The sequence below is a fragment of the Pleurodeles waltl genome, chromosome 1_1 (assembly GCF_031143425.1).
Source record: "Pleurodeles waltl isolate 20211129_DDA chromosome 1_1, aPleWal1.hap1.20221129, whole genome shotgun sequence".
Lineage (NCBI taxonomy): Eukaryota > Metazoa > Chordata > Amphibia > Caudata > Salamandridae > Pleurodeles > Pleurodeles waltl.
Window position 1 is genome coordinate 520,376,385 of NC_090436.1, and position 24,349 is coordinate 520,400,733.

Below are 24,349 nucleotides of genomic sequence, written 5' to 3' on the forward strand. Positions count from 1 at the left end.
GCACTGTTGCCAAGGAGGGGTGACCACTGCGCCTCTCCAGTCCAATAAAAACACACTGATGCAACCGAGAGTTACCCCGTGCACCTCTCTCTGTCAACAGAAACAGACTGATGGCACCGTGGCGTGCCTCTATGCTTACCTTACCCCCTCCACAAACATATCTCTCTCTCAGAAGTGCCAGCAGCCAGTGCCCTCTTCCCTTCCCCCCATTTGAGCCCCCTCTTTTGGACATACAAGTTGGGCACTTAGAAGGGCGGCCGGTGTTTGCCCTTGATTCCCCTTCGGTCTGGTCCATGTGCCGCTTCTACCCTGATACAGACACGGGTGCCACCCAGAGGCATCCTATGTCTGCCACCCCACCCACCCTCGCCTCATTAAAGCACTGTGCACCCCAAGACATATACTATGCCATTCAGAGCAGGGCCTGTCCCCGACCTCTCTCCGTTCGATTGGGCCCGCCTCTGCCCCCAGGTATACACCAGCGCCTCCGCGTTGGAGAGAGGAGTTTTGTCAGTGTTTCAGTGGGGGGACACACACGACCACACACTGACAGATGTTTGTCACTCAGTTACTTCTCTCCCAATCCCCCCTCTTCTTGAGCCAGCCCCCCTCCTTCTCGGCCGGCTTTGTTGTTTTAAAATATGCGTGTCTCTCAAGAATGCCAGTCACGAGGCCAAAGTTTGTGTGCAACCTCCCACCCGAAGGCTTCTCTTTTTTTATCGGGGGCCGATATGTCTCAATCTGCTCTCAAAGCCTGTGGGCGCGGGGCACCTCGGGCCTCTCCGCGAATCGCCTCCCCGAGCCTCCCAAGGGCGCCGGGATGAAATATGGAGCCAGTGACAGGCGCAGCGCTGAGGAGGGAGCCGGCAGCAAGTAAGTTTTTCTTCTTCTTTGCGGGGCTGGGCCTGGGTGTCACCGGCCGTCGGGTGTTTACATCCTGCCTCTGTGCTGCGAGATGGACGTGCGCAGAGGAGAAAAGGGCTCACCGTGAAATGGTGAGGGGGTTTGTGAAATGAAGTCATGAAGGGGACTGCTGCCTGCATCAGAGACGGCACTAAAGTTTAAAAGGCTTAATTTGGAAAATACGTTTTTTTTTATTCAGGAGTTCTGTCTGCGTGTGCAACACTAAGGCTGGTAGTCTTGGTGCCACCTTACGGCTCTTAAATTCACCGCCAGACACGCCTTAAACTCACTCTTGCAGGTACTTTCTCACTCCTGCTTTCTCTCTTTGGGAGTTTCTCCTTCGTTTTCTTCTTCCGTCTTTTCCACTTTGTGTTCCTTCCTATCTTGTCATGGAGTAAAGTCTGTTGGGCCCCATCGCTCGAAATAAGTAGAAAAATAAACACAGTAGGCATCAAGTTCAGTATCTAGCTGTGGCAGAGAACAAAGCACTGCCTTTGTATCGACCTACGAACTTTTGTGTAAAAATGCGCTCTGGGTGCCCGCTGACTGGTAAAGTAGAACACAGCGATACAACTAACAATAGGCACTCCTGTTACAGAGGGGTAGTGGTCCACCCCCATAACACAGTTAGCAGGTTATATAAAATAAATATCGCACGTTTAACATTTCATTCTGGGATGAAATGCAGACACACAGGAGGGTCTTCAATTCATGCCAATATTTACATTTCAGCGTAAGACCCCCGGGCTCCTGATCTGAGGCATCGGCTCTGCCGAGTGTTGGGACGGGGTCTCCTGGTGTAGGTATGCTTTACTACAACAGACAGCTCAACGAATATGACTACTTAATAACGGGACTTAGTAACATAAGTGATTTTCATCCAGCAAAATGTACTCTTTTTATCCGCGTCGAAAAGGTAAAAGGCTGAGTCGAGCTTGTGACGTGCAGGTTACGACCCGCTCTGTGCACCTAGAGTCAACCCACCGACTGACGTCAGCTGCATCTGATAGACTCGCCCCTACACCCCTCCCCAGCATGAGTCCAAAGGCCGGCAGAGGGCGCAGGATTCTGGGAATGGTACCTGGGTCCAAACTCCACAAGGTGCAGGTGGCTGTGTGAGCACAGCAGCCTGCCCACCCCTGCCTCCGAATCGTCATTTTCCTAACCCGCTGGCCCTGGCCTCCACGCTGAGAGCAATTTCACTCTCGATGCATTTCCAGATTGGCAGCGCTGAGTGTAACAGCCCCTTCCGCCAACAGGGCATAGCTTGCCATGGCCTCCCTTGGCCGGGTCAGTACGTCTATTTATTATAGGTGCAGGCGCACAGTGCTGGGTGTCAGGGCAGATAAGTGTTTGATTGGGGCAGACACCCGATAGGAAGCGTGTTTGTCACTAGTAAAGCGGCGATGTTAGGCGCTCTTTTCCAGTTTTTGCAAATATGCTAAACTACAGCGACAAAACTAGTTTAGTGCTGGTTACTGATTTAAAATTGAGCTCTGGATTGCACCAGGCAGAGGAGGTCTGCCTGCATACACAAGCCCATGATCTAAACCACGGCACTAGTTGTGTTCTACATCATGACATCCCGTGAGACTCATGGCACTGTGCTGTTCACCTGCCACGCTGTAGCTGTTTATTTTCACACTTTACCTACACACCATCACACTCTAGCTGTTCCCATTCATTCTCTGCTCCTGAACTATCACACTGTGCATGTAGCTGTGCCACATCAACCTGCACGCTGTGCCCTATCACACTCTAGCTGTGCCCCATCACACTGTGTTATGTACCGTATCACACTCCAGCTATGCCCCTTCTCACACTAACTGTGCAACATCACATTCTAGGCACACTCAGCTGCGCCCCATCACACTGTGCTCTGTTCCCCAATTACACTCTAGTAGCACCCCATCATCTAAACCCTGTCTTATCAGCCCATCACACTGTGCTCTGTGCCGCTTCATGCTCTAGCTGTTCCCCATCACACGGTGCTCTGTGTCTCTTCATGCTCTAGCTGTTCTCCATCACACGGTTCTCTGTGCCTCTTCATGCTCTAGCTGTTCTCCATCACACGGTGCTCTGTGCCTCTTCATGCTCTAGCTGTTCTCCATCACACGGTGCTCTGTGCCTCTTCATGCTCTAGCTGTTCTCCATCACACGGTGCTCTGTGCCTCTTCATGCTCTAGCTGTTCTCCTTCACACTGTGCTCTGTGCCTCTTCATGCTCTAGCTGTTCTCCATCACACGGTGCTCTGTGCCTCTTCATGCTCTAGCTGTTCTCCATCACACGGTGCTCTGTACTTCTTCATGCTCTAGCTGTTCTCCATCACACGGTGCTCTGTGCCTCTTCATGCTCTAGCTGTTCTCCATCACACGGTGCTCTGTGCCTCTTCATGCTCTAGCTGTTGTCCCAGCACACTGACCTATCAGCCCAATTCACTGTGCTCTGTGCCTCATCACGCTGTAGCTGTACTCCACCATACTGTGATAGCTGTGCCCCAAAACACAACTTGCAGTGCTTACCATCACAATCTGCTCTGTGCATTGTCACTAATCACACTGGCACATGCCATTCATCACAACGTGCTGTGCCTCCAGTCACACTGTGCTGTACCTGTCTTCATACTGTATTGTGCCTCACTTTTACCCTGAATGGCCTTTATCAATGGTGTTGAGGCCACTCCATTAACTATCACAATGTGCTCTGTGCCCCAGTACACTGTAGCGTACCCCATCACCTTTAGGTGCGGACATCGCACTTAAGCTGTGCCCCATCACACTGTACTCTGGGAACTTTCACTCTGTGCTCTGTTCCCCATCGTACTATGCTCAGGGTACGAGCATAGTACGATGTGCCCTAAAACACAACTTTCAGTGCTTTCCACCACACTCTGTTCTGCGCGTTGTCAATCACACTACTATGTGTCATTTATCACACTGTGCTTTGCCTCCAATCACACTGTGTTGTACCTGTCTTCACACTATGTCATCTTTTAGTACATACCCTGCATGGCCTTTCATCAGCGCTGCGGAGGTCACTCTATTAACCATCACAATGTGCTCTGTCCCCCATCCCTTGTACTCCGTGACTCATCACACTTTAGCATTGCCCTATCACACAGTGTCATGTACCACGCCTCATTGACCTCTGCCTTATCACACTGTGGCCCATCACACTGCTCTGTGCACCATGACACTCTAGCTCTGCCCCATCCCACTGTGCATTATGCCCCATCACACTGCAGCTGTATCCCATCACACCCTAGCTGTCTCCATCTCACTCTATCTGAGCCTCACAACACGTGCTCTGTGCCTCGTCACACTCTAGCTGTGCCACAGCACACTTAAGCACTATCATACTCTAGCTGTGCCTCATCACACTGTGCTCTATGCCCTACCGCACTCAATCTGTGCCCCATTGCATTATGCTATGTGTCCCATTTGTAGTGCAGGCGCTTAGCAACGGTGGCTTAGCTCATTCCAGGTCGTGCTTTACCAGCACTGGCCCGATTAGTTTGAACACCGTGTTGGGCGCATCCAACAACTCCAGTTCCTCCTGTGCAATGTTGTTCTCTATCACTTGAGCTTCAAGTTTCTGACTGGTTGACTTACATTTATTGAGATCTTTCGGTGACTACTGATATTTCTCCACCTCAACCTGCAACTTTTTCTGCAGTTGTTCTGCCACAGTGTTGTCGCGTGAGCTCCTGTTTCTAGGAGTGACAAGGGCCTCCTCTCCACTTTGTGCCCCATTACACTGTGCTCTGTACCCCATCACACTTTAGCTGTACCCCTCCACACTGTGCTCTGTACACTACTACTTTCTAGCTGTACTCTAAAACACAACTTGCAGTGCTTTATATCACACTCTGGTCTGTGCTTTGCGCTAATCACACTGGCTTGTGCCATCCATCACATTGAGCTCTTCCTCCATTCACACTGAGATGTACCTGTTTTCACATTGTCTCACCTCATTTCATATCCTGCATGGCCAGTGTTAAAGCCACTCTATGAACTATTACACTGGGAAACAGCCTTTACTATGCAATTCATTTACTATGCATTTGAAGTATATATGTAAGTGTATGCATGTATTATATATATATATATATATATATATATATATATATATATATCTACATATATATATATATGTATATATATATATATATATATATATATATATATATATATATATATATATATATATATACACATAGAAATAAATTAACTGAAAAAACGAAAGGTTAAGTAACTTAATCGATGAACATTTCAGTGATAACGTAAATGTTTTAAATCTACAACACCACTGAAATTCACAACTTATAGCTAGCTCAAGTAACTATAGCTCATGCCCTAAGGTAACTATACTGTAATGCCCCTATCATGTACAGTTTTCTCATCAATAATTTCATTGCAAATGTTGCAGTGATATTATTAATGATGTCATAGAACATGTCATGGGTTGTAATAGTGGGATAATTGGTAATGCATGGTGAAGGTGCGAGTTACAGTTACCTTAGGGCACCACTTATAACTACTTTAGATAGCTAGAACTGGTGAATTTCAGTGGTTTTGCATATTTAAAACATTACATTGTCACTGATATGTACATCTAACTATAACATTACTTTAACCTTTAGTTTAATGAATTTCTGGGCTTAACATGAAGTAATATTTTATTACCATATGTAAAGCCAATCCCCTGCAGGCAGCCAGGGCCCGGTGTCCAACCCATTGGTGCAGACCCACCTCCCTAAACTACTTCAGGCCCTGGGGACCCCATCCCCGGGGCCTTTTTTGTAAAGTGGAAGGGCACAGAGCCCAACTCATCAAGAAGCCACTTCCTGCCCTAGGGACCCCATCACCCAAGGCTTTTGTTTTTTTTATTTTAAGGGAAGGGGGGGATGCCCCCACCCTCCCAAGCCACTAAGGACTCCTGGGACCCCACTCTTGGTTTCTTCTTTTTAATTGAGGGGAGGGGGACAACAGTCCCCCCTCCCAGAGCCACAAGCAGCTCCAGGCACCCCATCACCCTCGGCCAAAACATATTTGTTAAGGGGAGCGGGGCAAGTGGCCGCCCTCCTTAATGTAATACTGGCCCTGGAGGTCCCATCCTGCAGGACCTTTTTTAATTAAGGGGAGGAGGGTGCGCAGCCCCCCTCTCTGAGCCAATAGTGGCCAAGAGAACCCCATTCCTGAGGTCAAAACATATTTGTTAAGGGGAGTGGGGTAAGCAGCTCACCTCCCCACGCCACAAGGAGCCCCAGGGACCCCATTCACTATGGCCAGAACATATTTGTTTAGGGGAGGAGACACACAGCCCTCCTCCCTGAACTGATACTGGCACCATGACCCCAGCCCCAAGGCCTCACTGGGTGTGAATGGGTGCCCTAGTGCCCACCGGGCACCCACCAAACAGTATGCTCAGTGATGCTGGAGCAGAACATTGCTCCTGCCTTGCAAGAGCAATGTGAGTTTCCCTGCCTGTTACCATGAGCAGGGAAACAAAAGTCTGCTCCCAGCCAGACAGGAGCATTTTTAAAGCTTCTGTGAGTGGGAGCAGATGTGCCTTACCTGCCCACATGCTTGTTGTAGGAAGTTGTCTCTGTATGCACTATTTCAAAGTAAGGAATAGTATGCACAGAGTCCAAGGGTTCCCCTTAGAGGTAAGATAGTGGCAAAAAGAGATAATACTAATGCTCTATTTTGTGGTAGTGTGGTCGAGCAGTAGGCTTATCCAAGGAGTAGTGTTAAGCATTTGTTGTACATACACATAGACAATAAATGAGGTACACACACTCAGAGACAAATCCAGCCAATAGGTTTTTGTATAGAAAAATATCTTTTCTTAGTTTATTTTAAGAACCACAGGTTCAAATTCTACATGTAATATCTCATTCGAAAGGTATTGCAGGTAAGTACTTTAGGAACTTTAAATCATAAAAATTGCATGTATACTTTTCAAGTTATTCACAAATAGCTGTTTTAAAAGTGGACACTTAGTGCAATTTTCACAGTTCCTAGGGGAGGTAAGTATTTGTTAGGTTAACCAGGTAAGTAAGACACTTACAGGGCTTAGTTCTTGGTCCAAGGTAGCCCACCGTTGGGGGTTCAGAGCAACCCCAAAGTCACCACACCAGCAGCTCAGGGCCGGTCAGGTGCAGAGTTCAAAGTGGTGCCCAAAACACATAGGCTAGAATGGAGAGAAGGGGGTGCCCCGGTTCCGGTCTGCTTGCAGGTAAGTACCCGCGTCTTCGGAGGGCAGACCAGAGGGGTTTTGTAGGGCACCGGGGGGGACACAAGCCCACACAGGAATTTCACCCTCAGCAGCGCGGGGGCGGCCGGGTGCAGTGTAGAAACAAGCGTCGGGTTTGTAATGGAAGTCAATGGGAGATCTAGGGATCTCTTCAGCGCTGCAGGCAGGCAAGGGGGGGGTTCCTCGGGGAAACCTCCACTTGGTCAAGGGAGAGGGACTCCTGGGGGTCACTTCTCCAGTGAAAGTCCGGTCCTTCAGGTCCTGGGGGCTGCGGGTGCAGGGTCTCTCCCAGGTGTCGGGACTTAGGATTCAAAGAGTCGCGGTCAGGGGACGCCTCGGGATTCCCTCTGCAGGCGGCGCTGTGGGGGCTCAGGGGGGACAGGTTTTTGTACTCACAGTCTTAGAGTAGTCCTGGGGTCCCTCCTGAGGTGTTGGATCTCCACCAGCCGAGTCGGGGTCGCCGGGTGCAGTGTTGCAAGTCTCACGCTTCTTGCGGGGAGCTTGCAGGGTTCTTTAAAGCTGCTGGAAACAAAGTTGCAGCTTTTCTTGGAGCAGGTCCGCTGTCCTCGGGAGTTTCTTGTCTTTTCGAAGCAGGGGCAGTCCTCAGAGGATGTCGAGGTCGCTGGTCCCTTTGGAAGGCGTCGCTGGAGCAGGATCTTTGGAAGGCAGGAGACAGGCCGGTGAGTTTCTGGAGCCAAGGCAGTTGTCGTCTTCTGGTCTTCCTCTGCAGGGGTTTTTCAGCTAGGCAGTCCTTCTTCTTGTAGTTGCAGGAATCTAATTTTCTAGGGTTCAGGGTAGCCCTTAAATACTAAATTTAAGGGCGTGTTTAGGTCTGGGGGGTTAGTAGCCAATGGCTACTAGCCCTGAGGGTGGGTACACCCTCTTTGTGCCTCCTCCCAAGGGGAGGGGGTCACAATCCTAACCCTATTGGGGGAATCCTCCATCTGCAAGATGGAGGATTTCTAAAAGTTAGAGTCACTTCAGCTCAGGACACCTTAGGGGCTGTCCTGACTGGCCAGTGACTCCTCCTTGTTTTTCTCATTATCTTCTCCGGCCTTGCCGCCAAAAGTGGGGCCTGGCCGGAGGGGGCGGGCAACTCCACTAGCTGGAGTGTCCTGCTGGGTTGGCACAAAGGAGGTGAGCCTTTGAGGCTCACCGCCAGGTGTGACAATTCCTGCCTGGGGGAGGTGTTAGCATCTCCACCCAGTGCAGGCTTTGTTACTGGCCTCAGAGTGACAAAGGCACTCTCCCCATGGGGCCAGCAACATGTCTCGGTTTGTGGCAGGCTGCTAAAACTAGTCAGCCTACACAGATAGTCGGTTAAGTTTCAGGGGGCACCTCTAAGGTGCCCTCTGGGGTGTATTTTACAATAAAATGTACACTGGCATCAGTGTGCATTTATTGTGCTGAGAAGTTTGATACCAAACTTCCCAGTTTTCAGTGTAGCCATTATGGTGCTGTGGAGTTCGTGGTTGACAAACTCCCAGACCATATACTCTTATGGCTACCCTGCACTTACAATGTCTAAGGTTTTGTTTAGACACTGTAGGGGTACCATGCTCATGCACTGGTACCCTCACCTATGGTATAGTGCACCCTGCCTTAGGGCTGTAAGGCCTGCTAGAGGGGTGTCTTACCTATACTGCATAGGCAGTGAGAGGCTGGCATGGCACCCTGAGGGGAGTGCCATGTCGACTTACTCGTTTTGTCCTCACTAGCACACACAAGCTGGCAAGCAGTGTGTCTGTGCTGAGTGAGAGGTCTCCAGGGTGGCATAAGACATGCTGCAGCCCTTAGAGACCTTCCTTGGCATCAGGGCCCTTGGTACTAGAAGTACCAGTTACAAGGGACTTATCTGAATGCCAGGGTGTGCCAATTGTGGATACAATGGTACATTTTAGGTGAAGGAACACTGGTGCTGGGGCCTGGTTAGCAGGGTCCCAGCACTCTTCTCAGTCAAGTCAGCATCAGTATCAGGCAAAAAGTGGGGGGTAACTGCAACAGGGAGCCATTTCTTTACACTTGTGAACAGGGAAGGCATGTCTACTCCCACCCAGCGGGAGCTTTGAAAATGCTCCCATCAGGTGGTAGCAAACATATGTTTCCCTGCCCACAAACTAGTTGTGGGCTGCCCAGGACACAGTAATTGAGCTGGCACGAGGGATGTGTTCCCTGGGGCCTATTGAGGCTCAGGTAGGTGGAGGCGCACACCCTCCTCCCCTTTATTTTGATCTTGGCCCCATGGGGAGAGGTCGCCACTTGCCCTCCTATCCTAAATTAGATTTTCTGCCACCCCTCTTGCCCCGGTCCACACCAGGTATTAATTATGTCAGTAGTGTTTTTTTCCAAATTCTAGATCCTCTACGAATTTGCATCAAAATAAAAAAAATTGATTTTGGCCCCAGACCGGGTACCTCTGGGACCCCCACCAGGTTATTCAAGGTATCCCTACCCTGCCCCCTTATGTCTGTTTTGTAACCTTTTTTTGTTGATGTGGTAGCAGCCAAACATATCTTAGTATGAGATCTGTTGTGTCATTGCAGACCCTCCGCTGCATGAAATATACAAAAAAATACTCAAAATATACAAAAAATATACTCAAAAACTGGTGAACTACTTTACACTAAATCACAAAAAAGCACTCTTTCTGGACCAATATCTAGCTTTCTGCCAGATTTGGTGTCCCTTCAGGCATTTGGGCTGTAGCTGTGTTTGAAGTTTCTATGAAAAATGAATGTTGAAAATGTGTGTTTGGGACCCCCCCTCTTTTTCTTGGCTGTTGCTTAACAGAATCCCCTCAAACTTATCATGATGGATCTGAGGTAGAAGAACATTTTTTTGGTAAGTAATGTGGTGATTCATCAAACAGCACCAAAGTTTTAATAAACAAACCAAAAAGTGCTTTTCCTATGAGGACACAATCCTGACTATAACTACCAAATGGCGACTGGCACTGAGCAAAATATAAAACAGTAAGGGCATGATTTAGATCTTGACGGTATAGCCGCTGATCTGTGGCCGATCTGAGCATTCCATCAAGTCAATGGTGTTCCACCGCATTTAGATGTATTGCAGCTGAGCTACTGAATGCCAGGACTGAGTCCTCTTCCTAGCAATCAGGCTGGCGGGTTCCTGCCAACTATATTTAGAAGTTACAGTTCTGCACGTAGTGTACTGGCGGCGGATTGCTGACGGAGTGAGACCGTCGCGAGAGCCAATGTACATTGGACAATGGTAGTGGCTATTGAACAGAGGTAAGTCAGACACACATTGTACTTAGTCATATGTGTCCACCTGCACAACACACTATACAATACATTACATAACACACTACATACACACTGTTATCCATTGACATTCCACAATAACACAACATGTACATGCCAGAAAATAAACATTTCCATACATCCATGACACAGCATACACACATTATTGACACTGCACCCACATACAACCACAACAACCAACATAAGTACACACTCATCTACAGGAACATACTCAAACAAAAGCACAACTACACACGCCAAGGCAACGACCACCATACAACAAGAACACTCACCTGAATGTTGCGCACAGCAGCACAACACACAACCAAACATACACAACAACATCAGACTCATAGGCAAGTGTCACATATACTGACACAACCACATCATCCTCTCCAGCTCCCTCCACCTCAACCAGTGAATCTAATCTCTTACACACTTGCACATATTGACTTACATACACTACTGGAAGCAAGACATTTCATGTGCTGGTTCCCTTGCAATGTGAACATATGGTACATAGTTGACAAGTGTGATGTCATCGGTATTGTGGTGCCAGTATTCATTTGGAGATGAATACTGACAACAAAATAACAATTGTGTACATGTTCGATATGTGTCTTGTACTAGTGTGTCTTCATCAATTTCTGACACAAATGTTTTCCTGACATGTGCATGTCACAGGTATTTTAAAAAACATATTGTGACATGTATATGACTGCACTGGTCCCGAGCCTCATGTGCAGTGACCACACAATGTACACATGTAATGCGCAATCCCTACCTTCGTTTACGGTGGTCCGTGGTCCAGTGGCAGTAGCAACATCAGGTCTTGTCTTGTCAAAAATGGAAGTGGAACCATTTCCCCCCCACCCCAATCCGCTAACTCAGGTGTGGAGGTAACTCTGTCACAGTTGGCTTGATGATAATCTGCTCGGAGGGAAGGGTATCTGGAGTCTTGCCACTATTTTCAAAGGTGTCGTCGATGCGAGTGGAGATTGATGGCGGAGCCGGCGGGGCTCAGGAAGTCTTTTGCCTATGGTCCCGCCAACATCTAAATCAGACAGGCGGATCGCCAAGGTGTCGGACGGGTTTTCCAATTGAAAACTGACAGCGGAATCATTACAGCCAGGACCTAAATCAGGCCCAATAAGGGTAAACTTAGGGTTTAGGGATGGGTAGTGGTAAAGAGTGGTATGGGTAATTTTATGGTTTAGGGGTGGGTAGTGGCAAAGGATGGTAAGGGTAATTTTAGGGTTACGGGATGAGTAGTGGCATAGGGTGATAAGGCTGATATTAGGATTCACAGGTGGCTATTGGTATAGGGTGGTAAGGGTAATGTTAGGGTTTAGGGGTGGGTAGTGGTAAACATAGGTGGGGTAATTTTAGGATTTATGGTGGTTAATGGTAAATGGTGCTAATGGCAATTTAAGGGTTATGGGGTGGGTAGTGGTACATGGTGGTAAGGGTAATGTGAAAAAAGGGGCGGTGAACTAATTAATTAGAATAAATGTAAAATTAATTTAAATTATATTTATATAATATACATGTAAGATCCTTCAAACAGTGCCAACATTACAAGCAAAAACAAAAATACTTTTCCTACGAAAACACAATATCATATTATATATATATATATATATATATATATATATATATATATATATATATATATATATATAAGTGCCTTTTTGATGTGGGTAGCCCCCCACTTTTTGTTACCCGGTATTTATTTGATGTGCTTTCAAAGTTGTAGTGCCCTGGTCCCTCGCTAAACAGGTTGCTTGGGCCAGTTCTCTTTCCCAAAACTGTTGTAATGCATTGCCACAATTGGCAACAACTTTAGCTGCTACAATAAGACCCTTGTAAAAAGTACTTAGGGACCCAGGACATGGGGTACTAATTGTGGGCCTCTGAGGGCAGCAGCACAGTTTGTACCATCCTCAGGGACCATGCATCCAAGTGCACCCAGCACTGCCATTGTCCTGGTGCAATCCTAAACTACAAATTCAACATGGCACACAGCCTGTGTGACCTGTCCACAACACACTGCATGCATTATAGGTAAGACACCTCTCTGGCAGACATTCCAGCCCTAAAGCAGGGTGCACTATACTTCATGTGTAGGGATAGGTGCATGAGCAATATGCCCCTACTGTATCCTTGCCATACCTGGGACATAGTAAGTGTGTAGAACAGCCATTTCAAATGCATGTGCTGGACACTGGTCATTATGTGTTTCGAAGCTGCATGACGGCAACTCTAAACCCTGGGTTGTTTTGTATCAAACAACTCAGATCAATAAATCCAAACTGGTACCAGTATAGGATTTATTGCAAAATGTACCCAGAGTCTACCGTAGAGGTGACCCCTGCAAAAGCTAACCAACCCTGGCATGGTTGCTGGCCAGTCCTAACTAGTCTGCTACCACCAGACAAGATTCTAGATCCCTGGGGTGTGGGTATTTGCTCTCTGGGACCAGAAAACAAAGCTCTTCCCCAGGGAATGTGCACTGCTCTGCTTGCCAGATTTAAAGGGCTTGCCACCCTTGAAACGTGTTCCCCAGCCCTTCTGTTAGCAGCTTATGGCCACCCCATTGCAAACTACTTTTGGCGGGGACAACACGGGAAAATGCACAAAGACCAAGAGGATTGGCCACCCAAGACCTGCATCACCCCCAAGGTGTTGCAGGGAAGGGGGCCCCTCCATTTAATTTTCCTCCATCTTGCATGGCAGGGAAATATCCAATCAGGGATAGGAATGTGACCTCTGCCCACAGGAAGTGGGCAAATAATGGGTGTACCCACCCTAAGGTAGATGGCCCATTGGCCACTACTAGGTACTCCCCTAAATGACCCCCATCCCTAGACCTTCAGATTGCATTTGACCGACACTCAAGAAGGCCAGGAACAAAGAAGACCGAAGGAGCGAGAACTGAAGTCCTGCTGCACCAAGAAAAAGGCCCCAAACCCTGCCTGCTGCACCCAGGACTCGACAATTGCCATTGAGGGGTTGACTGGACATTTGATGGACTCTGAGAAACCCCGAAGGATCTCCACCATTCCAAATATTGCCAAAGACCTCCCTCCAGAGTGAAGGCATCACTTCCTGCAAGCAAGAAGCAGAAATCAGTGAAGTCCAGTTCACTGACTGGCCACTGACCAAGGAACCGGACACAGCAGCCGGACCAAATTTCACCCGACGGACACAGAGGACCACGTTTGGTGGCACTGTGACCTCTAGTGGCAAAACAATGCAATAGCCAGGGGTAGTGGACCCCCAACATCGGAAACCCAAAAGAACCAGTCGAGTGACTTCAGGACACATACGAACCGCCCCCCCAGAGTGGCCTGCCTCCTAGTTCCAAGGGCACTTTTGCACCCCGGCCTTGGCTGACTTATCTGCTCTGTACCTGGTTTCCCTGGCCCCTGCACTGGAGAACCTGCTGTGCTTTAAGGGTCCTCCACCCCTTGCAACCTCTACACTCCAAGGAGACCTATCAGACTCACCTTGAAGTCCGCCTGTGCACTGCATTTCCAAATCGGCCTACCTCACCTGTCCTGCCCCAGCTCCAAGACTTTTAGCAGCTGCTCCCGCTCGAACCGTGAACCACTCAAACGTCTCCAGCTGGCCCACCAGACCCCTCGATGACCTCAACCAAAAATCAGAAGGAGTCATTAGTAAACACATTGCCTGATTTTATATGCTTTTTAAAAGTTTTCTCCCATTGATTCCTATGGCGTGGAACTACTCACAAAAAGACTATTTTTGCAAAAATTTGAAAAATCCTCACTTAAAAAGTACTAAACCGATTTTGATGATCTTGGTCTTAAAAATGTTACAAAAATCTGAAGAATTTTTGTAAATTGGTCTTGGGTTATTCTTTTGAGTGTGTGTCCACATTTATTGATACTATGAGTAAAACAAATTCTTAGAACTTCTCCAAGAATAGCCTAACTGCTTAACCAAGCTACTACGAAAATTAGAGCACTAGGTGGTCTGGTTTTTACCACTGTAAACCAAGGCGGGGTTGCTTGGACTCTCTCCACAGTGTACATCATTTTCATACACTATATAGAGAGCCAGTCTCATTATATATATATATATATATATATATATATATATATATATATATATATATATATATATATATATATATATATATATATAATTATTGTGTTGCCACAATGAAAAGTTCGGGGTGATCCCCGTCAAGCGAGAAAAAGGGGGGGGGGTCCCAAAACAGGTTGTTTTCCCCATGCATTTTGCAATAGGATTTTTAACACAACTACAACCCGAACTGTTGGATGGAATCACACCAAATTTGGCAGAAAGCTAGCTCTTGGTCTAGAGAGAGTGCTTTTTGTAATTTAGTGTAAATCTGTTCAGCAGTTTCTGAGACATTAGAGTTTTAAAAATATAGATATATAGGGGGGCAGATTCTCCACAGATCCAGAGAAAAAGTCCTAACTATTACTTGCGCCCCCGCAATGCACAGTTTTTTCGTCAAACACTTTACTACAAATATTACATTGATATTATCAATTATGTTATCAAAGATGACCTGAGTGCCGTAATTTGTGGGTTAATTAGCGGTGCATGGTGAGGACGCAAGTTATAGTTACCTTAGGGCATGAATTATAGTTACTTGAGGTAACTCAATCTATAACAGGTACATTTATATGGTTTTGTACTTTAAAAATGTGAGCCTACCTATAACGTCTCTGTAATCTTTGTTTTTTTAAGTGAATTTCTATGTTTTTTAAATTCTATTTCCTAATTATAATGTCCTTGTAACCTTTGTTTTCATTACTATATGTTAATCCATCCACCATCTCCATGGCCGAAGGCCGTGTGCAGCAGCAGTTGGCCACAGGGCCTGCAGCCAACCCCTATAACCACCCAACCCCACAGCACGCACAGCCTTTGGCTGTGCACAATGGGGGTTAGCTGCAGGTCCTGGCCTGCAGCCTGACCCGGCAGTCAACCCCTATAACCACCCAAACCCACACTACGCATGGCCTTTGGCTGTGCGTAGCAGGGGTTAGAGATACTGACAGGATTTATAAAGTGCACAGCTACTCAGGAATGTCCTGGCGCTTGAAACCTACTCAGATGCAAATACAATCATTGTAGAAACAGCCACTTCTTAAGCTTTTTCTTAAAGCTGGCCTCTGCCTTAACTTTGCGCAAATCAATAGGAAGCATGTTCTAGCCACGTGGACCAAGAAAAGAAAAGGAACGGCACCATCCACAGCCAAGCAAATCAGAGAAATTTTAGCCAGAAAGTTACTCACAGAGCATAGAACTCTCTCATGGTTATAAAAGGAAATTCTGGCCGAGGGATAGGCATGGTCAGATGTATGAATGGCCCTATGCATTAAGAGAGCTAGTTTAAAGAAAATCATTTTTCAACAGGAAGCCAATGCAAATCAGGCAAATGCATGGAGATATGTTCTTGTTGCGGAAGAGCTATTGCCAACCGAGCTGCTGCATTCTGAACAGTCTGGAGTCTATTCAGAAGATACTCCTACAGGAGCCAGTTTTGCTCCCATAAGTAGGGAGCTGCTTCAAATAGCAGCTCCCTGCTTGTGGAAGCAATGTTGTTATCTGTTTCCCTGCACACGTATTTGTATGCACGGAAACAGATGAAAAAATCTGCTTTCTGCCAGCGGGAGTTGTGTGACAGCTCCTGATGGCAGAAAGCAAACAGCTATGTCCCGGTGGTGAGCAACCTGGGACATAGCAGGAACCGGTCCTGGGGGGATGGCAGTCCCCAGGGCCATTATTGGCTCCTTGAGGAGGGCCACACAGCACCCCTCCAAAGTGTATTGCCCCTGGGGTCCGAAAAGGACCCCCCCTCAATGCTTAACTTTAGCTGTGGGGAGGTGGCAGTCCCTGGGGCTGTGGGGGGCTGTGTGGCCCCCTCATAGCATATCACACTGGCCCCAGGAAAGTGGTTGTCTCAAGGGTTGCAGGTGGGGCCACGTGGCCCCCATCATTTTGTATCACATTGGTCCCAGGGGGGTGGTGATCCCCAGGGCTGCGGGGGGCATTCAGCCCCCAGCACACAACATAATTATTTTAGCCCCAGGGAGGTGGCAGTCCCTTGGGCTTTAGGCGGGCCAAGCAGGCCTGCACTGCAATACATTTTAAATAGGCCCCAGGGATGTGGCAGTCCCTGGGCCATAGACTGCCCTAGTAGGGAAGCCCCATCTGCCCACCTCATATATATATATATATATATATATATATATATATATATATATATATATATATATATATATACATATACACAAATACATACAATTGTGTTTCTATTGGAAAAGTCTTTTTGGTTTTGCTTATAACTTTTACACTATTGGACAAATATTCACAAAAGTTTCCAAAAAATGTGCTTCCCAGTAAGCTCCTTCCTGGAAAGGCTTGGTGTGATTCATCAAGCGAGGACCGAGAAAAAGAAGGGTTCCCAAAACAAGTTTTCCCCATTCATTTTTTCATAAGAATTTTAGACACAACAGATTTACACCAAAATTGTCAGTAAGCTAGATCTTAGCCCATAAGCATACTTTTTGTGATTTGGTATAAGTCCGATCAGTTGTTTTGGTGTAATTACGCTTCAAAAACTTCTTATATTTCACACCGCGAAGGATCAGCAACCTGACAGATCAAAAGATAAGATATGATAGGCAGCCACCACATCAACAAGATGTGATCCTCAAAGGGTCCTGGATACTCCATCCCCCAGGGCGTATAATATTTAAAAAGGGACAAGAGCGCACAGATTCCCTCACCAAGCCTTGAAAGGCTTGGGGACCCCATCCCCTGGGGCTGGCTCACGCACTGTCCCCTGGGGAGCCCAACCATGTGGTACAGTTTCCCTGTGCGAAAGAGCTAATCACACTGGCATTACCTATTGACCACACTGTGCTGTGCCTCCAGTCACATTGTGTTGTACCTGTATTCATAATGTGCCTCACCTCTCTTCATACTCTGCTTTTCCATTTTCAACTGTGCTGAGGCCACTCCTATTTTGAAGGGTAAAACAATTTTGTTAATGCTTGCACCCAGTCACCAATTCAGGTTTTTAGTCTTAATTACAATCGGATATGATGTGATTTATGATATTATGACAAAGAACAGTGCAAAATACTTATTTTTAATTTACTTTTTCTGGACAATTGCCTAAAAGTAACGCTTTGTGCAAAGGGGACATACTGTGGGTAGTACGTGGGCGTTCCCATGAAACCACCCTTGAGTTTTGACGCAAAGCCCTATCTTCTAACAATAGTCAATTAGGTTTTTGTGCCAACAATATTGCTTTTTTGGTAGTGGTGTTTATTTGGAGAGATTGTTTACTTCTCCAAACCTTTCTGACTTTGCATGAGTACTGCACTAGCAGTACATATTCAAAGTGGGAAATGATTTTGTACGTTTTCTATGGAAAGTATTTTGTACTGGAAGGGTACAAAAACTATACTAGACATCACATACAAACTTTCACTATGGTGCAAAGTGTATGTGTGGCACTGGGCAACCTAATTGTTCATCACCGCTAGGAAGAGGGTGGGACAGTGCCACATCTTAGTAGAGCTTTAATTGTTGCTTTGCATTGTCTGAGTTTTTAGTAAATATACCCCAAAATGTTCAAAAACCCACATCTCAGGCACCAGCATACAGACCAGGCCTCTCTTAACTTTCAAACTTTAGTTTTTTGTTTCAAGCTCCCACCCCAAAAAAAAAAAATGTGCAATCCATAAACTTCACTTCGTACTGTCCGGTGTGCCCTATCACACACTAGTTGGTCGCTACATTTCTCAATGCTGTGCCTCAAACCACATTATGTTGTTCCTCATTGCAACACACTGTGCCCAGCATCACCCTACAGCTGTGCTCTACCTCACACACTGTGTGCTTCACAGCAAGTTAACCCAGGCCCCACGTTTCGCTGTGCAGATCCCTACATTACATTATAGATGTGCCATCACAATACAAACTACAAACTATCAATACTGAGCAGTATGCCACAGATGTATGTGTACCACAGAACTAGGCAGCACCCCACAAAACACTGCAGTATTTACTTCACACTACAGTGTACCCATCCTCATTGTGCTGTGCCCAACAACGTTCTGTGATGTGCCACATATATCTCCACTTCTGTTCCCATTCCAACTATTTCTGTACCCAACAACACAATATGGTGTGTCACCAGAGCACTCTGTGGGTGTGCTCCTGAGCACACTATAGCTGTGTCTCACATCACACTATGCTATGGCCAGATCACATTGTTTGTACAGTTCCCACAGTCCAACATCCAGAAGAACACACTAGATAAAACATTCATATATGTCCAACATAGCCCAGATATGCCTTACATTTGGCCATCATGAATTTCTTCAAAAAGAGTGACGGGAAATAAACTACCATGTAATACAGTCATTAACAACTATCGCTTTAATTAATCCAGCAAAAATATTGTCACAAAAAAACAAGAAGGGAGCTACATAACAATAATGAGGTGAGAGCACAGTGCTCAAGAGCAAACAAATGTGTGGATGTAGTTAGAGTGCAATCGCACTAGTAAAGGTAAATGGTTATGGCAATCCTTATTTGGTTAGACCAGAAGTCAGGGTTAAATTACATCTAATGTGTTCTCAACTGCATTTTTTCTAGAAAAATAGTCAAAACTCCAATCAGGGGATGTTTCAACCCCACTCAAGTAATTTTATGAGGTTTTCATCAGACCAAAATCAAGGACATTAACACTACTTTCATCAGGCAGCCTAGACTAATTATGCATAATATTCGTTTTGAAGACATTCGTGAATTATATTAGACTGTAAATTACATCTTGCACTATTCTCTTTTCCAAGAACACGTAAAATTGTGTATAGTTAAGTCCAAAAGAACCAGAGTTTCTTCCATGACCAGCTTCTTAGGAACACAGAGATGGCCAATTTATTTTGTGCATCATGATTGCCCCAATAAAACATAACACCAAAGAATCACCACACACAAAGTATCATACAGACCCTCTCGATATATCCATCACATTTCAGATGCAACATATTTTCTTTCCATTGCTGATATTCCAACAGCACTCACCATCATCAATGTTTTTTTATTCAGCATGTGTCAGTCATATTTTTAATTAGCTCTACCCTCGATGGAATACGTTAGACTGAAATCTTTGCACCATCATGAGCCCAACACTACATTAAAGCCATAAAATTAGTTGTCAAAGCCAAGCTGCATAGTTGGCTAATAATGCCGCACAAAAGAACAGTCAGCTCAACTTGGTCAATGAAGAACCATGCACCATAGTGGTATAAATCATAGCAAACTCCTTTGACACAAGCATCTTTATACATTTGACACACGAAAGATCGACGACATAATTAGGCACATCTTATTATTCCTAATAATTAATAGGCGCCATTGTGTAAAAGTGAACATGACTGAAAAACTTGCCGAAATATACACAATGACTCCAAAAGCAATACGGGTCCATAGAAAAGGAAGAAATGCACTATAGAACGGTTCATGACACTATGTTGTGCCCCAAAATATAGTATTGATGTCTGACACAACACAATAGCCGTGCCCCACGTCGTAAGGGCCCCACTTTAAACTAATGGTCACACCACAATATGGCTGTGTTCCACATCTCTTTATGCTATGAACAATATTACACTATAACTGTGCCCTAAATAATTATATTCTGGATCTAATATCATGCTGTACGGTACATCCAATCACAATAGTGCTCTTTCCTACATCACAACATAGCTGTACCCCACATTATATTGTACTATGCTCTTGTCACACCATAGCTGTGCCCTGAAATCACACTATAGATATATCCTACATTACACTGTGCTGCGTCCTACTTCACTTTGCCTCAGTACACTATTGCTCTGTTCTCATGCCATTCTATGGGTGTACTCTTACGTCATACCATGCACACTATAGCTGTGCAGCGAATCACCCTATAATTGTATGCATAGTTGAATTCTCACATCACTCTATCATGCTATAGCCGTGTCCCACATCACAATCATTATGCCTCACTTGACACGAAAGCCATGCCCGACATCACACTACAGCTGGGCAACACAGCAGGCTTTGGTTGCATCTCTACATCATACTATAGCAGGTCCTTACGTTACACTGTGCTGGGCCCCACAACATCTTCTACTTGTCTCATTCCACTATAGTTGTGACTTGCATCATACTATGGCTGTGCCACACATTACACTATGGTTATGCCACCACATTCCACTGTGGTTGTGCTCACACGCCACAAGATAATTGTGTCCATTGCGTGACGCATTGAGTTTAGGAACCTGTGGCTTGCTCATTGGGCATTTTATGGCCAGGTCTCTAAGTGACTCCCTATAAGACCTCCTTCCTTGTTGTCCTGTTTGTCAGGTCTGCTCTGGGTGTGATTCAGAAAGACCACATGGTTGGGGGCTGGGGCTAAGGTTTCTGTAAGTATCCTCCAGCACTTTAATTCTTCGTTCAATGGACTGTGCTCCAAAGTATGGCCCAGTAATCTGGTAAGTCTCTTAAGACATCTCTTGGGCTAGGTCTCCTAGCAGCATTTTAGCACCACAGCCCTTGCACAACGATGCCACGGGATGCGCACTAAGAAGTATTTTCATGTATTCATTCATGCCTTTCCATATCACACTATAGTTATGAAAAACTGTCACATTGTAACAATTCCACACAAAGTATTACAGGTGCATCCGTGTCACACTATGTTTTTTTCTTATGTCACATTGAAGTTGCTCCACTCACCGCCATATAGTTGTGTCCACATGCCACACTTTTTCTGTGTCGCATATCACAATGTACTCTCACATTATACTTTAGCTGTGCCACACACACCACACTTTAGTTGTGCCTCGACATCACACTATTACAATACCACACATCATAATATAGTTGGGTCCCCACTTAACTATAGACGTGCCACACCACCCTAGAGCTGTGATCTTGCATTACACTGTCAGTGTCGCCTGATAACACAATGGAGGGAGAAGGAGATTAGCAAGCAAAGATAAACATCCCTCGATATATATTAAAAAACACAAAAAGTACTCCTTGCTGTGGTGTGATACGTGCAGTGGCTTATGAAACAGAAAAGGATCCAAAACTGTAATCATTTGCAGTGCACAAGGCCTGTTTCCCGAAGGAGGCTTGTGGGTTGTTCGGGTGTAGGGTGTAGTTTATAGAGGTGAAAAGAAGTAAATAAAGGATTAAAACCACGTATTGGGGAATTAGATTAATTTCATTGGATCCCCATTGTTAAAGGTAAAAATGATGGGTATTAATTCTACCCACATGGAAAGGTCAAAATGTTTCTGCCTATTATGCACCACCTATCAAGATGCAGGGGTATTCGTCAGGATGTAATGATCCTCTCTGCTGAATAAACTTATGGCAAAGAATAATAGTAAACTTTTGTTACAACCAGTGTACTTAATGCAGTTTCCACAGATCCGCTTTCTCATAGTAGTGGCCCACATTGGATATAAAACCTATATGCACATACAATATGAGGAATAATCTGATGCACTTACATTAAAAGTAGCATACAAAGACAAACATAACAAGTCTCTGGAGAGCACTCTATTGGCAGACAATAAGTGAGAGAGTGGTTCTACCAGACTTCTGTCTCTGGGTTTATTCAGGGTACAGTGCCTGACCCATACTTTACTATAGTGTTAGATAGTACACCCTCCACACACTCACCCAGCAGTCAGAGCCCAAATTTAGTGTAGCCTGGCACTTCTGCCATTTTAAAAATGCCCAAACTGGGTAGGGTTGGCCCCGGAAACTTTTAACTCATTGGTTAGGGCGAGCTCAGGAGTCATTCCCACCCACTAGTTGTACCAGGCATAAATGTGGCACCTCCAGCCACCCACTACGGAGGACTCCTGGACCCAAGGAAGGTCAGAAGAAGGCAGAAATTACTGCCTTTAGTCCGAGAAGAGCCCTGAAGGACTGGACCTGGTGTCTCGTACACAGGAGGACAAAAAAGTAGCTTCCAAGTATCATAAAACTAGCCTCTGCTCAAGGTACAGGCATACAGCAAGCTACAACTTCCCAACTGATCAGTGACAAATGGACCTGGAATGGACCATGCTGATCTCATCTGCTTGACAACTTATGAGTCTCTAAGGTTCTGGGGGACTTTAAAAGTGTAGTCCAGTGTTGAATTGGGACTTAAAGGACTAAAGTCAGAAGGTAAAATATTTGCCCAGGACAAACCTGGGTGGAGTATCTGACCTACAGTCAAATTGCGCCTGGGTCCCGGTCTACCACAACCACTAAATAACAATTGTCACTTTATGCATCTTGACCCCATCCTTACTTAAAACTTTAACAAGCCATAAATCTGATTCCTTTTATTGGATTTTTTCATTTTGGTGTAATTGTGTTTATTAATTGTACTATATGTTTCTAATTTGGTTTGAGATTTTGTTGTGGAGCATGTTGAGTTTATTACTGTTTTAATAATGCTGTACACATTGGCCTAAGTTAAGCCTGTCTACCCTAAGCCATAGCTACCAGGGATCGTGCTCAGGTTAATTTAGTCACTTTGAGGGTTCATCCAGATAGAGGTTGTGATTATTCATTGAGTTGGGTAGTCAACCCCCAACCCAATAATACTCTAATTTCTTACATTAGAATTAGGATTGTGCAACCCTATCTCACTACATCACATCTTTGCTTTGCTACTCATCACACTAGGGTTGTTCTCCGAAGTCAAACTATAGCTCTGCACTGCCACACATCACAACATAGTATAGAAAAAAGTGATGGGTGGAATGCTTGAAATTAGATCAGCCACTGATAAAAACTCTGCATCCCAGTCCATCCTTATTTAAACCCAGCAATATGCAAATCAATCTTGACCTTGCTCCAATGGAAACAGGCCAAGCCTAAGTGCCAGGCCAGGTCCTCCCTGATCGGCACCGCAACAACAGTTCAACACTGTACATGCTACCCTCGGCTTCCTCGTACACGTGCCCATCAAAGAAATATACGGAAGCGATATTCCGGTTTTCTACGATTACTGTGCAAACAGCGTCTTCTTTCAGCAACTCCTCCTGGCTTTTAGAGAACAGGTTTGTGTCAGACCGAGCTGGCTCCCTGTGTGCGGCGCTTGTAGCGGCTGCTAGGGTTTAAAGTCAGCTCTTTATTGCAGAAATCGGGTAGGGCTGACGTTTTAAAAGCTACTTAACCCCAGACATCCTGGGATCCTACACAAGTATCCGAGGGGTCCTCGAGCCCCCTCCCCTCCTCCTACCGGGAGTTTCTGGGTTCATTGCGTTTGTTTGCACCCCAGTCTGGCGCCCTACACACCTGGCAGCTTTCCGTCCATAGGAGGGTGCTGAGATGACTGCACCACGAGTTTCCAATTGTTGAGGGGTTATTGATTCTGGGTGAGAAGCCTCTATTATTGCCACCCATCTCGGGGACTCCTGCAATAAATAGCTGTGTCAGCACACGGGCAGCGTAGGTGTGAGGGGAGGCGCCCCTGCAAAGGGCCTGTGGGCGCTATAACTGGAAGGGCTTGCCAGCTTCATCTAAAGGGGAGCCAAGACGCGTCATGACCCACACCACAGCAGCTTAAACAGACTCTGCCATACATTCACGCACTACCACACACCGGAACCGACCTGTTGCAGAACCCATTCGGTGGCCTTTTGGTGAATTGACGTTCATGCTCTGCACCCTATAATGCGGTACCGGCACTGCTAAATACAGAAAAGAACAGACTTAGGCATTACATTTTACAGTACTCAATTAATCGTTATCAGGAGGATTAAACAGGGGATTGTCTCGCGAATCTAGCTATCTCTCTCTCTCTAAATATATATCTATATATACACACACTAGTTACA

General features: G+C 45.9%; 1 long non-coding RNA gene across 1 annotated transcript in view; it reads left to right on the plus strand.

Annotated features, from left to right (window-relative positions):
- The first annotated feature begins 399 nt into the window (after positions 1-399).
- LOC138285447 (uncharacterized) overlaps positions 400-24,349 on the plus strand; it is a 61,936-nt gene continuing 37,986 nt past the window's right edge. Inside the window, exon 1 of the long non-coding RNA XR_011201594.1 lies at positions 400-873. This is a non-coding gene — a long non-coding RNA (uncharacterized lncRNA). The remainder of the gene's footprint in view (positions 874-24,349) is intronic.